Source organism: Anopheles stephensi, chromosome 2 (assembly GCF_013141755.1).
Source record: "Anopheles stephensi strain Indian chromosome 2, UCI_ANSTEP_V1.0, whole genome shotgun sequence".
Classification (NCBI taxonomy): domain Eukaryota; kingdom Metazoa; phylum Arthropoda; class Insecta; order Diptera; family Culicidae; genus Anopheles; species Anopheles stephensi.
This window is the reverse complement of record NC_050202.1, coordinates 79,231,655-79,244,993: the sequence shown is the minus strand read 5'-3', so window position 1 is coordinate 79,244,993 and position 13,339 is coordinate 79,231,655. Positions and strand designations below refer to the sequence as shown.

Below are 13,339 nucleotides of genomic sequence, written 5' to 3'. Positions count from 1 at the left end.
CGTAAAACATTTTTTAATCTTTCAATCAAATTTTTCTTCCGAATGATAATTGTATTGTTTTAACTCTATCTTCAAGCATGCTTTATCAAGTTTCATTATTTTTGCTTTGTTTTGAAAATACAATCAAAACTCAAAAGTGCTCAATTTCCGGCGTGTGTGCATTTCCCAAAAGCTCGCTTCACGGAAAGCGAATTCACCAAAAACCTTCCCAATCTTTACGAATGTTTTCAATTATCTTTCGTGCTTGCAATTTTATACCAATCATTCATCAGAATCAAATCAACAGCGAAAAACAGCAGAGATGGCGTTTCCGTTTGCAGGCATCATCCTTGGAAAACTGCACGAACTCCAATCGGTCTTGCGCGTATCGTCGATCCTCCGGGAAATTGTTGCCCCGTTCAATCCAAATTCAATCTTCATCGGGCACGAACCGAACACGCATCCAGTTCCCGCCTGCTGTCGATGCAATGGCCCTCACTGCCAAACAGGCCTTCGCCAGGCATGTGTTGGTGCCAACCGCCAAATGTTCTCACGGCACGGCAAGTGGAAGGAATAATTTGGCGGCAAGCGCGCACGCTTTCCTTCTGCGTTTGTGCGTGCATTTGCCGGGAAAAGGGATGAGCCCGAGCGTGGCCAATCTTTGGTGGAAATTGTTGAGCGTCGGACGCCTACACACCACACTTACGGGCGCTCGTGGTGCGTAGGCACCAACCCAGCCAGTACAGCCAGCAGAGGATGTTAGAAAGTCGAAGTTCAGACAAAACACGGGCACGGTAGAACAGACGCTGGTGTATTTTTCTTTGCATTTTTTACACTCCAAAAGCACGGCTGCACGAACGAGTAACCAGTGCGGGAATTGCAGAATAATTCACACCCCCTTGTTCCTCGACTCACCCTCCCCCCCCCCTTTTCCGTAGCATGAAATGAGCGTCGGATTCAATTTCATGAGAAGAGTATTCAATTCGAACGAATCGCCTTCTAGACGGTGGGCACCCGTGTGAGGCTTTCGCGAGATTGAACCAACATCATCAGCACTGGCACTCGACGCTGGTCGCCCCAAGCCGGCCATTTACTCGCCGGCGATGCGGTGGCGCCAGCTTGGAAAACTAACACCGCTCCCTCCCCCCCCCCCCCCCCCCCTCTTTCCAACCCTAGCGCAACCCAACGCCGGGGCATCTCGGCAGCTTGCTAGCGTCTATAGTCAGTTCCGCCTTCCATTTGGGAAAATGAAATGGAATTTATTCTGCAATATTTTGCCAACAGCCGCGCTCGGCAGCCCAAGCCACAATTCCAAGCCACAATTATCAGATAAATGGTGTTATTATAATTATCATCACTGATTTTGATGCCATTAATATGTGCCGTGCTGCTGCTCCCTAACCCCAACGGCGTCATGTGTGGAATGTGTGCGGAGGGTGGAACCAAGAGAAAAAAAAAAAGAGGAGCACCCAATAATCTAAAGCGAAGAACCAATTCAATGACCTTCCGTATGTGTTGAGGGTTCGTTGAACCGAAAGCCGGCGTGTCGATCAGAACGGGCACGGCAAAAGCGTCAGGCGCGCGCTCTTCTGCTTGGCACGCTGTTGGCAGATCAACCCACTGGTGCAGCCACTCCCACCCGATCGAAGTTCCATTATCTTAAGCTGCCGGGTTGAAGCACGGGCATGGTTAAATTAATTACCGAAAAACCCCCCTTGCGCGTAGCAGCATCAACAATGCTAATACGCCAGCAACACCACCAGGGCTTTACGATGATTGTTTGCTTTTCCTTTGACACGGCCACAGATGGGGTGCAGGATGAAGGTGTGGAAATCGAGGTTCGCGATCGTGTTCGTGGGCCCGTGATCACTATCTAGCGATCTATTAATTAATGGTGTGCGAGGTATTATTACGCCTCACGCGGTTCTACGCGCGAAAGATCGGACCGGATAGCGAAGTGTGGCTTAATTTTCCGCTTCTTACGGTATATTTATGTAGCGTGTTAGAGGCAGCAGGGATTAGCAACTTGAGCTTGGTGAAGCTGATAGTTTTTTTTTATCACAAATAAGTAGTATAACCTTTTTTGGGAAGGTTTCTGAGTGGTTGGGAGATGAGAAATTGACATTAATGACTAGTGTTGTGACAAGTAGCTCGTTTTTAAGAGCAGGAGGGCGCTGAGGGCGAAGAGTTCGTAGGGTTTAGAAAGCTACCATAGACCAACTTAGTGAGGGTAGAGTTACCTACAGAGGACAAGCTCTGCAAGCTGTAAGCAGAGCTGTTTTATGTCTAAGGAGCTACCGAGCTGGGGCGAAGCCTCATAGTGAGTCGCAAGCTATCTTTTTACAATGCACGACAATGATGAGATCTCTTAGTTTATTGAAATGAGGTCTTATTGAGCCTCTGTTATCTAGCCTATCGGGCCTGCTCCAAATTTTTTTTTTAAATAAATAAATTATAAATCAAACAGCTTCAAATGCTTGGTAGAATTAAGCGATCTCCATTTTTTTATAATAAACTCATCCTCCAATATTTGAACATCACCCCAAGAAATGTCCCATTTTGTCGGCCACTGAATCTGCACCGACCAATCGTGGAAATTGCGGTTGCAAACGGTTCCAATTGGTAATGAGAGATAGCGACCCAGCTTAATTGCTAGCTTCTGCAAATTCTAGACATTAAATCGATTCAACGCCGCCGTCCGGCCTGTAAGATACCCCTGTGGGAAGAAAAGCGTTTGCCCACCAGATTGGGGCGTTTTCCTTTCGGCAAGCACTGGAAAAGTGCTTTCCTTTCCCAGTTGCCCACCATGCCCGTGCCTTGGTGCCCGTGACTAATTTTAAGCGAGGAATGAAAAACACAAAGGAAAACCCACGGAAAAACACACGGTTAAGTGTGAAGGAATGCGCCGGTACCGTTTAGCGCGTAATGGTTCACTTTCGGTGCTAAAATCCAATTAGAATGATTTTTTCATTGTTGTTCAACAGCGGACATCCCGCGCTACCCTATCCCCCCCCACCGGAGCCTCCCCGAGCTTCACGTGCGGATTTCGAAGCATCCAGTCATGAAATTAGAGTTTCATTTTCCGCTCCCCCGCCCCAAACACATTATTACTGAAGGATGTTATTTTCGTCCGCACCGCAGAAACTGGATCGCGCGCGTGTATCACTGCCGGACTGATCCACGATCTTACCATTAATCAATTAAGACACCCGGCCCGGTCGGAAGCATAAACGGCCTCAAGCTTTTGCTCGCGTATCCTTTTCCATCACGAGCCCGGTTCTCCACAGCAGCACGCGGAGGGTGGCGGAAAAAAAATTCTTCCTTCCCACCTATCCACCGTCAGCTCTAATTGCTTTCTCATTCTTGGGATAACTTTACTGCCAGCGCAACGGTTTCGGAGAAATGGACGAGTTGCTCTTTCTTTTTTTGGCGAGGCTTTACGCCGATTACGTTTGTATTGAAAATTTTCATATTTTTGAGTTTTGGGTGGGTGGGGAACAGTGAACCCTCCCGGGTTCGGTAATCTTCTCCACCATACCGGGACCCACTGTCAAGTCACGATCTTTAATGGTATGCCGTTTTGATGTGTTTTTTTTTTTTCTTTGGTCTTTTGCTTCCCCACGGGCTAGTCTAGGCCGTGTGGAACGGGTTTTCAGATCCCGTTGGTATCCGTCGGTCGAACGCTTTTCTGCTTTGTGCCGTGGGTCGCTCACTTTCGGTGCGATGGTCAAGAATGATATTGGTGTGATGTGGTCACAGGTCATGATGGGCTGACCCTGACCAGCGGCACGTTGTTGCCCTGTCTGGCACTTCAGCAGCCCATCCGTTAGCTAACCCTAACGACACTCGCTACCAAATTGCTTTGAGCAATAAGTGCATCCCCTAGTGATACCATTTACCCGCCATCATCGATTGCAGCTGCATCAGTGGGGAATTGAAGCTTGTGAAACAGAAAGGGGAGAAATCTGCCATCTGCTTTACTACTACTAATACTACCTCCGCTGACTCATCGTTGTCCCGCTGGTATTTTCTTCTAGCGAATGGTTTCGAAACGATGCCTGGCTTTTGCATTTATTGAACCCGACCAAATGGACGATTATGGAGTACATTTAACCTGTTATCTGGTTCGTTCAACTTAAGAATTGTAGAAACAATTTAAAGTTGCCTTGGGATGTGATGATTTTGCTCTGGTGTTACAACATTGGCTATGCTTTTATAAATTGATTTAAAAAACTCACTAAATTAAATTGACAAAATATTTATTTTGCTCATGTTTTACGATAAGTGATTGTGATTCTGATAACTTAAAACGATTGTGCTACCTTACATATTAAAACCAATCAATCAATCAAACTACTCCCCAGCCTTAAAGCTATGCTGTGGAATTTTTCATTTTCATCCCATTTTCCCCCGACACCTTGTAAACTCCAAAACGGCTCCAACCAAGCTCCGTATTACCTCAATCATCCATCAATATTCTTCCACTCCAGAATACAGCACAGTACCGCGTACGGGACGACCTCCCATAAAAAGACGAGCATTTTCCATTTTCAATCTAAACGCAACACCACCGGACCGGCCCAACTACATCGATCGCATCTGGTTGAGCAAACACAAATTCAAATTTCACGCCACATCATGCAAATGAAACAAAAGCACAAATATTTTGACTTTTTGCTGCATTTTAAATTGTGGCTAATGGAAAAGAGTGAAACATAAAGACGATGAAATGAAAATTTTCTCCACGTGCTTTCCGCCACCATCCGTGGTCGGTTCTACCAAAGCGGAAGGAGAATGTTGGCGCATGGTTTTAGAGCGCAAGAAGGCATAAACTTAGTTTTTGATGTAGCCAGCTCGAAATCGATACTTCTTATCTCCTCTCGGGTGTAGTGAGTGTGTTTGTGTGTTTGAACTTGCTGCGTGGAAAATCTTCGCTTTTTCCACCCTCTTAACAAGTGCTTTCGGAAGTTGCCTTTTGGAAGGGTGAGTTTTCTATTGTTCTGTGCACCTTTTACGAATTTTACACGCTTTTTGCTGTCCGCGCCACTTTTCTTGCACGACGGCCCAGCCGTCCAATAATCATCTTTCTCGTTACGGAGCGTTTCAATAACGCCGAAGTTTGAGTTAATTTTTCACCCAACTGTCACACCGGGCTACGGGCTGGCCCTCGCCGGATTAAACTCACCGCGACCGGATCTGGTTTGCCCCATACCTAATCGAATCCTTACGGCTTTGCTTTGAATCTTGCGCTTCCTGGAGCGGAAATTTACTTTAGTTAAATCGGTTCTCCCGATGCAAGTGAGACACGCGACCCATCAAAGGAGCATCGCCGGAGAAACAAAGAAACGCCAGAACCGATCTTTTACACGACCCTTGCGCGCTGACGGAAGTGCCCCAGGAAGTCGTCTGTCGCCTGTATGCTGCCGGGTCCGATGGTCCGGCACAATTGACGGAAAACTTTGTCTCTTTGTGGAAATGGTAGCGCGGGAGAAACTGCTGATTGCAATCGGGTGAAGGGACCAGCGATTTTGTTCTTTAATATTTCTAATCATCCTTCCGGCATGGCTTTTGCATATCGCTATCGGGACGTGAATCGTAAGTGGCTATCTTAAGTAGGCGAACGGTCAATTGTTGCAGTGGGAAATTAGAACCAACCGTCCAACGCGGCACTCTAATGGACCGGACGGCACAAAACTACGAGTAGGCGCACTGAATAGCGCTGTACATCGGCCGGGATAGGGCAGACGATAGGATCGCTTCCATTTCAGGGCATTCATTAAATGGGAAAACATTTCCAGCAGCGACGCTTATCGTGGGTGGGCGGCGAACGGTACAGGAAAATATAGCCGGCATGCCTGCGAGGGTCGCATTAACACACCGTGAGCAAATTTTGTGTAATCACTTTAGTCGACAGGAGCAAGCACGGACAATTGAGCTGAGTTTGCATGAAGCTGTGTGCGTGTGTTTGTATGTGCAGGGTGTGTTCTTATTCTTGGATAGGCGCTGTTGGTTGACGTAGAAGGCGATGTTGTCAAGTCTGGGATTCTTCAAACTAGATAAATACTGTTAGGCGAAAGCCCATTGTTGCATGAAGCATCATTGTTATGGAACGAACTTTCGAATACAGGGAAAACCTTCCCCAATCGTCAAAGTTCGTTGTAATTCTTCATTTCAAAGCTGCTCACATTAATAACGATACGAAAACCGTCGCCTCGTACTGTGGTCCACTAAACGATGATGAGTGGATGAGGCAAACTTTACCACCCCAGTCGAGGCGATTGTCCAATAGGCATCGATTTCACAAAAGCCACACAAAAAAAAACAAACCTTCAGCTAGGGAGACATTTTACAGCATAAATATTCAACATCACCCGTAGGGCGGCAGACTTCCGCATTCCTGCGCCCAACGTTGTGTCGCAGTAGCGTGTTGGAAGAAACTTTGAGCGATTTTAGGGGGAAAACGATGCTTTCGGGTTGGCTGCCATCTGTCTAAGTATACACCGCCCAACTTCCCTTCGTCCGAACAAGATGCTTAACTAGGTGCTGATTCACGGTACCATGGACAATATATCATTATCTAATTAATATCACATTCATCGATACTGGCCTGCGCAGGCCGGCCGGATTTCGGCGGGGCAGTGTGGTAAGCTTAATCGACCTTGGCCAAATAACGCTGAACGATATCCGTAGCCTATCTTCAGGGGTGTTAAACATTGTCTAGGCTTAGTCGTAAATAAAAAAAGAGAGAAGAAATTGTGCCGAACAGCAGCATACCGAGCACCGGTGGCCGGAACGTTGGTAACTGGGAATATTGAACATCACAACCGGTTATTTTGATGTTACGGAACAAAGAAGCAATTTCAGTCCTTCCCATAAATTATTACTTTGGTGCTTCTATTTACAGACACTGCTGCTGCTGCTGCTGCTGCTGCTGCTGGAGCATGCAATAAGAAATGTAATAAAATGCTCCCACCGTTGTAATGCGTTGCTTCGTTACATTCGAATTGTCCTTAGTTGGCAGAAAATCAGACACGGCTGCTCATCGTCGAAGGTTGTTTGAGCTGTTGTTTTTGAAGAACAAAAAAAATGGAGACAAAACAAAACAAAAACTCCTCCCATGCTTCTAGCAATTGATGATTGTGGTGGCATAAAAACATAAACAAACGCCTTGTGCAAAAATAATACAGGCCAAACGGTTGCAAATGATTCTCCAAACCAAAACAAAACCTCAAAGTAAGAAGCTTTATATGGCCAACGCTCACGCACGCGAACGCTTTGTTTAATTTGAAAAACAAACAAACTTCAAACAAGCGCCCATAGCATGGTGCAAGGATGAAGTTGAAATGGAGGCTCAAGAAAATCCAAACCACTCTAGAAAACCCGAGCAGAACAGAAGTTTATACTTCCCACACTATGGCACACGCCACATGCTGTGCGAAGTCCCTACCGTAGGTACGGAGTCCTACCCGCACGACACCGCGGTACGTAGTCGCCTCTTCGGATAGTCGCGGCCGTTACGGAGATTGATTTGTCGCCCACATTAGCACATGATTTGACAGTTGACCGACAAGTTGTTTGACAGCCATCCCTTTCGCGCCTGCCGGATAGTTTACAAAAGTAGTGGAGCTATTTTTAGGCAGCGAAAGGTAAGCGAACGGGGGCCGGTTAGTTTGAAACTCCCGGGTGTTTAGGTATCATCGTGTAAACTGGCCAACAACGCAACCACAGAAGGGAGGGAATTTGGGCGGTTTTCTAGAGAGGGTGGTTGGATCAAATGGAATTTAGAAGAATTGTTTATAAGTTTCTCGAACGTTGATCTACTCCGGCAACGAGCCGGTCAAAGTGTTGCAGCGTTGTTGTAGCAACCGGCCTCCAGTACGTTGCGTGACAGTTGCTGACTTGAGGTACGATGGGACAGTTGCTGAAAAAAGTTTGTCTGATCAATAAGAACACAATTATAAAAATAAATTCTTATCCAAGTATTGTTATGATTATTTCTAACAAAAAACAATCAGATGATCTTAAAAATTATTCAAATCCTATTACGTTTGTGAAAGGCCTGATGAATAAATTAATTTTATTATTTAAAAACACTGTCAAAAATCTAAACGACCATGAGCATCACCACAAGCAACTTAAAATTATTTATTTAATCGACTAAGAAAATGCTGTAAAAAATTTAATTGAAAATAAAACTCATTTAGCAAAGTAATAGAAGCAACGTGAGAAGCAAAATGCCCAGGCCAGGGGACGAGTAAAAAAACAGAAGAAAAAATTTGTGTTAAACATTTTTTTGTAATTATTATTACATCTATTAAAAATTTCAATATTCAGTGTATTTGCTCGTCAAAATTAAAATATTGTACCAAAAAAAGCGTTTTAATTTATCCACAATTTAGCCACAACAATCCCACTGTTCGGTGTAACATGTTGCACGACTAACACGCTTGTATCGCCACTCGAGCACCGTTCGTCTTGCGAACTGTTTCATACAAACCGTCGTCGAGAACGGAACGTGCGTGCACCATCCGTTTGCTCTCCGTTGGCTCACTGGATCTCGCTGACGAACATCATAACCGATAACCAGGGGTTTAGGTGAAGTGTGTATGCGAGGGACAAACCCTTTTACTACCATCACCGTAAGTGTGCAGAGTGTCCTGTTCTAGCATTTGGTTGCCACGTGGTGATTTATCCTTGTTTTCTACGCGCTGTTCCTACGGCACCAATTACTGTTTCCGGCCAGTGTGTGGTGTGATTCATTGTCAAAGCGGTGTGCCATCCGTTCTGCCCGATGGAGTCGCCTGGTGGTGATGAGCTGTGAAAAGTGTATGTGTGTGTGTGTCGGACTGTCTGTCCGGTGGTGGTGCCTCTTCCCATTTCAAGCATCACGCAGTTTTGTTTGGCAAATTGTACCATTCATCTCGGAATGTACTCGCTAGCACTTCATTGATCGAGTGAAGCGGTAAAGATAGGGAAGAATTTATCACTGACTGCGACCGGCATTGCGCTCGGTACAAGGTGATCGCTCGACTTTCGCTAGCACTTACGGATATGCGGCTCGGCGAATTGGGAAGTGATTGAGTGGTGTCGTTACTAGCTTAGCAGTGTCTAGTATTGCTTCCCTTCCGAAAGCATCGTGGTTTCGGTGAGTGTGGTAAAAAAAAAATTCCCTAAAATATTGTACCGTCTGTCTGCTGGAAGCTGGTTTGCTCGACGTAATCGTACCCGGTGTCCATTAATTACTAGAACCCGCCAGAGAGCCGGCTGGTGGAGAAAATTGGTGGAAATCGAGTGGAAAATTATTCCTCACTTTGTCCGTGCCAGATCTGGGCGAGTGAAAAAAATCATTTAAAACGAGTCTATACTAATGGAATATTGAATGCGTTTTGTCGTTCCGCTTTGACTACGCCATCCGTTTCACGCCGAATGATAAAGTGTCTGGCGGAGGCTAGCATATGATGCATGTTAAGTTAAAATATATGGCCATCATACGGAGCAGGCATACGGCAGTTTCCAGTGCATACGAAAAAAATTGAACCAGGAATGTGAATACCGCTGTGATGTTGTACGAGCTGTGCAAACTTTAGGTGTCGATACTTTGTAACCTGTGGTTGTGTTAGTTCGGCTGTTCGGAGATATATCAAATCAATGTGAAATTTAAGAAAAAAAGGATATGTGGTGTATAGATTTGAATGTGTTTGGAATCGGGCAGTCGTGTTTGTACCACCAAACACATTAGTGAAGATTAATACCCAACAGACAAAGTTCGGCCAAACATCACTTTGGTTTAAGGCATCAGTGGTAAGTACCGTGAAGCGGAATGCTCAACTCCACTAACCGCCACTGATCGACAAGTGGTCGACTCGAATCCACCTAGAATAGCTCAACCTGCATTAACCGCACTCATTAGAGCACCCACAACATTCGCTGACAGCCAGACGCTCATTGGCCTGAGCTAAGCGAAACTATGCGTCTATCGCTACCTACTCGCTACGAACATGGCATAAACGGTGGTGATAATCACTTGACGGCACCCACACGTCACCCGATCGGGAGGAACTTTCCGGGACAAAATATTAACCACACCTAACACCGCTTTGCTGGAAAAACGCTACAGCATACCCGGGCGGAGTAAGATTGCGATAATTCACCCAAAAATCCGTTCGAAATTCCTGAACTGTGGCTCAAAATTGATCCTACAAACGGTAGACGGTTAAATGAGTTTTGGGTTTACCGCTTACCACAAAAACCAACGGCAAAAATTACAATCCCTGGAAGCGAGTTGTTTACGCTGATTGCGTTACTGTGCGTGTATCTGGATCCGACAAGGATCCGACCGGCGGATCCGCGATGTGTTCTTATTTATTTAGCATAATTTTGAGAGTTTGTACGATTTCAGGTCAATTAATACTGTTTGAGACATTTTGTTCGTACTGCACTGCTAAAAGTAATGCGATCCGGCGAGAAGCGGGTTTGCTTAACTTTTTGCCAACGCTTCCCATCCATCCATCCATCCCCTCACGATTGTACGCTTTGTCTTCTATAATGGTAGGATAAAAGGCGGCGAAAGTTTCCATCGTTACTAATTGAGGCAGCGCCAGTACGAGGATCCATCTTTCTACGAGCCGTTGCTCTCTGTTATCACTCCGTCTTTTTTTTTGTTGTTGCTCTCTTGGAAGAGTGCAGTTCATCTTGGTTAGTTGGTTTTTTGTTTGCTCACGGCAAAGTACAACCAACCAGAGGCCAGCCAAGCTGCTGGCTGGCACGCGCCCAATAACGAGCCCTCCCCGTCAGCTGCATAATCTACGGGAACGAGAACGGGGTGCCGGTGGTGCCTAACTAAGTGAAACGAATTTTAGTCGTTCTCTGGAATTTTGTTAACGCTCGGGCTTCGAGTTTTGCAGCACGGCTACCATAATTTACACCCACCTTTACGGGTGGCTACCGTAATCTCTTTGGCGTGGAGTTTTGCAGCTATCGTGCTGCAGAAATGGTTTCCCGTTTTTACAGTCCGCCCTTAACCTTCCACTGCAGATGCACAGTTTTTCAACGGAAGCATTGGGCTTATACGGCGAAAGTTGGTGAAATGATGGTTGCACAATGAAGTCAATTTATTTTTGGAGGAAAGAAATGTATAATGTGACAAAAAGCTACATTTTAACACGATACATAAATTTGCCTAACTCTGTAGCTCTTTGCATAACAAAGCAATGGATCGATTCGGGATGGAAATGGTGGTGAAACATTCATCCGTTCGTAAATCACGTTTGTGCATCATTTCCACCACCATCGACCATTTTTGAGTGGAATTTATTTCTGTAAGCCTTTAATGTTCTTATGCTTTGTTCACAATTTTTAGAAACAATATTTTATGTATCAATCAGCTTATTACAGCACAGTATTAGTCATAAACATTCGGAACTACAACTACAACCTCGAGAGGTCTCGGCCTGCCATTTCTGGCTTTCTGTGACTTCATTTTACCCTGCGTACGGGGAGGCGGTCTGGATGGGATTTGAACCCCAACCCTGCCGCTGTGTGAAGACCGGCGCCGCTGTCTCCTCAGCCACCGGACCGCCCCATTTTTTATTCAAATATTATTAATCTTTGCTGCAATATTTCTTATAATAGCAAAGAGAAAAAGAACCTGAGCAATATGCTTCAATGAAATAACCTCAAACTTAATAACAGTGTCAAAGTCTTCAAATCTTGGGTAAATGATTTTAATAATGATCACGCAAATTTCTAGTGACACCATTTGTTCGTCCTTTGGTGGTTCGTGATAGAAAGTGTAATATGTCTTTGGCCGGTACCATAACTATTGCTCTCAACCCTTGTTCAATATGATTTGTTTTGACAATGGTTCTATTCTATTCTCATGTCTAACCTATAGCAGTTCACGCTCGTTCATTCTATTCCTCCTTATACTTCTTCCTCTCCTTCACACACACACATACTTATTTTTGGGTGGGCACTGCAAAAAAAGATAAAGCAACCAGCAAGGATAACCATAAATTCTTGGTATCATCCCAAATAACGATGTCACGCGTTACGCATTACGGAGCTTTTCGTGCGCACCATTCCACATAATCCGTTTTGCAACTTACCCGCCTCACCTTTCTACGCTGGAAAACCCGATAGGGCTCGTCGGCCTTTGTCCGCTGGTACATTCTACCCATCGGACTCCACCCATCTACAGGTGGTATTCCTGGGCCTTTACTTTTTTTTTTGTTCGTCAAATCGGTGTGATTCGCACTAGCACGCTGTCCTGCCGGAATGGTATTTTGAAATTCCCGATCCGAAGGACATTTTTTGTTTGCACCATCTTGTGCATGCTGCCTAGGCACGAGCATCGTACGCACCATTCGCTTGTACTTCTTTAAAGAGACAAACAAAAAAAAAGTGCCACCCACCTAAACCTAAACATGCCTGCCGTAGCGTCGAGCCAGGGTACATTAACAAATTGAACGACATCATGATCGAAGGGTCTTTGCCTGGACGATGCTGCAGAACGCTGACTGCGAACTTCCCGGAACTGGAGGCTACCTTTTGTTGTAATGTTTTATTCAGTTTTATTTCTTTCCTGCTCGGTTGCGAATGTGAAGCAAACGGTATTGTACGTTCTGAGGGTTCATATGTAGCGCGGCAACATTGTACGCCGCATACCTCCGGGGCTGGAACAACCTGATTGTTGGGAATCGGAGTGTGATTTTCCATAAAATGGTATTTTTGTGCAAGCATAATTTTGTAAGAAAAATTTAACTATATTTCTCGAAAAACAAGGCGTTTGTCTGCACCCAACACTGATATTGAAGTAAGCAAGAAAATCACTGCTTCTAGGACTTATTAGAGTTTAATGGAATGGCAGTGTAGGGGTACGGCCTACTCCGGGAATTCGGTTGGGACAGGAAAGGGAAGATGATAAAACCCGAGGCGGTGGTAGTGGGTTAATATCGAGAAGAGGACAACAGAGACCGTTGGACTATGCCGAACTGGTCAACTATCGGGGGGAGGGATTGGTCCGAGCTGTTGGTCACGCCGAACTAGCTACGTCCCAGGACTGGAAGGGAATGGTGCGGATCGTCGGGCAATGCCAACTGATCTCGTACCACATGGGAAGGAAAGGGGGGAAGTCTAGGGAGAGTAAGAAAGGAAGGCAACGGAAAGCTAGACCAACTGGAGAACACTGCAGAGTGTCGGAATGTCGCTACCCGCCAAGGACTCCAAACCGATTCTGAAGCTGAGTTGTCTAGGAAGATGGAAATGATTCGTTCTTCAAGGTCCGTTACAGCTCTTTAACCTTTCTTGCCTTTATTGGTCTTTTTCGGGGGGGTACAGCCAAGCACACGATGTGTCGTTG

General features: G+C 45.5%; 1 protein-coding gene across 5 annotated transcripts in view; it reads left to right on the top strand.

Moving 5' to 3' along the window:
* Window positions 1-8,476: 8,476 nt before the first annotated feature.
* LOC118505431 (pyrokinin-1 receptor-like) overlaps window positions 8,477-13,339 on the top strand; it is a 34,577-nt gene continuing 29,714 nt past the window's right edge. For 3 of the 5 annotated variants that reach the window (XM_036041208.1, XM_036041207.1, XM_036041209.1), the window contains exon 1: window positions 8,477-9,780. The gene's annotated coding sequence lies outside the window, so the exon portion shown is untranslated. The remainder of the gene's footprint in view (window positions 9,781-13,339) is intronic. The other 2 variants (XM_036041211.1, XM_036041210.1) reach the window with 2 other exon arrangements.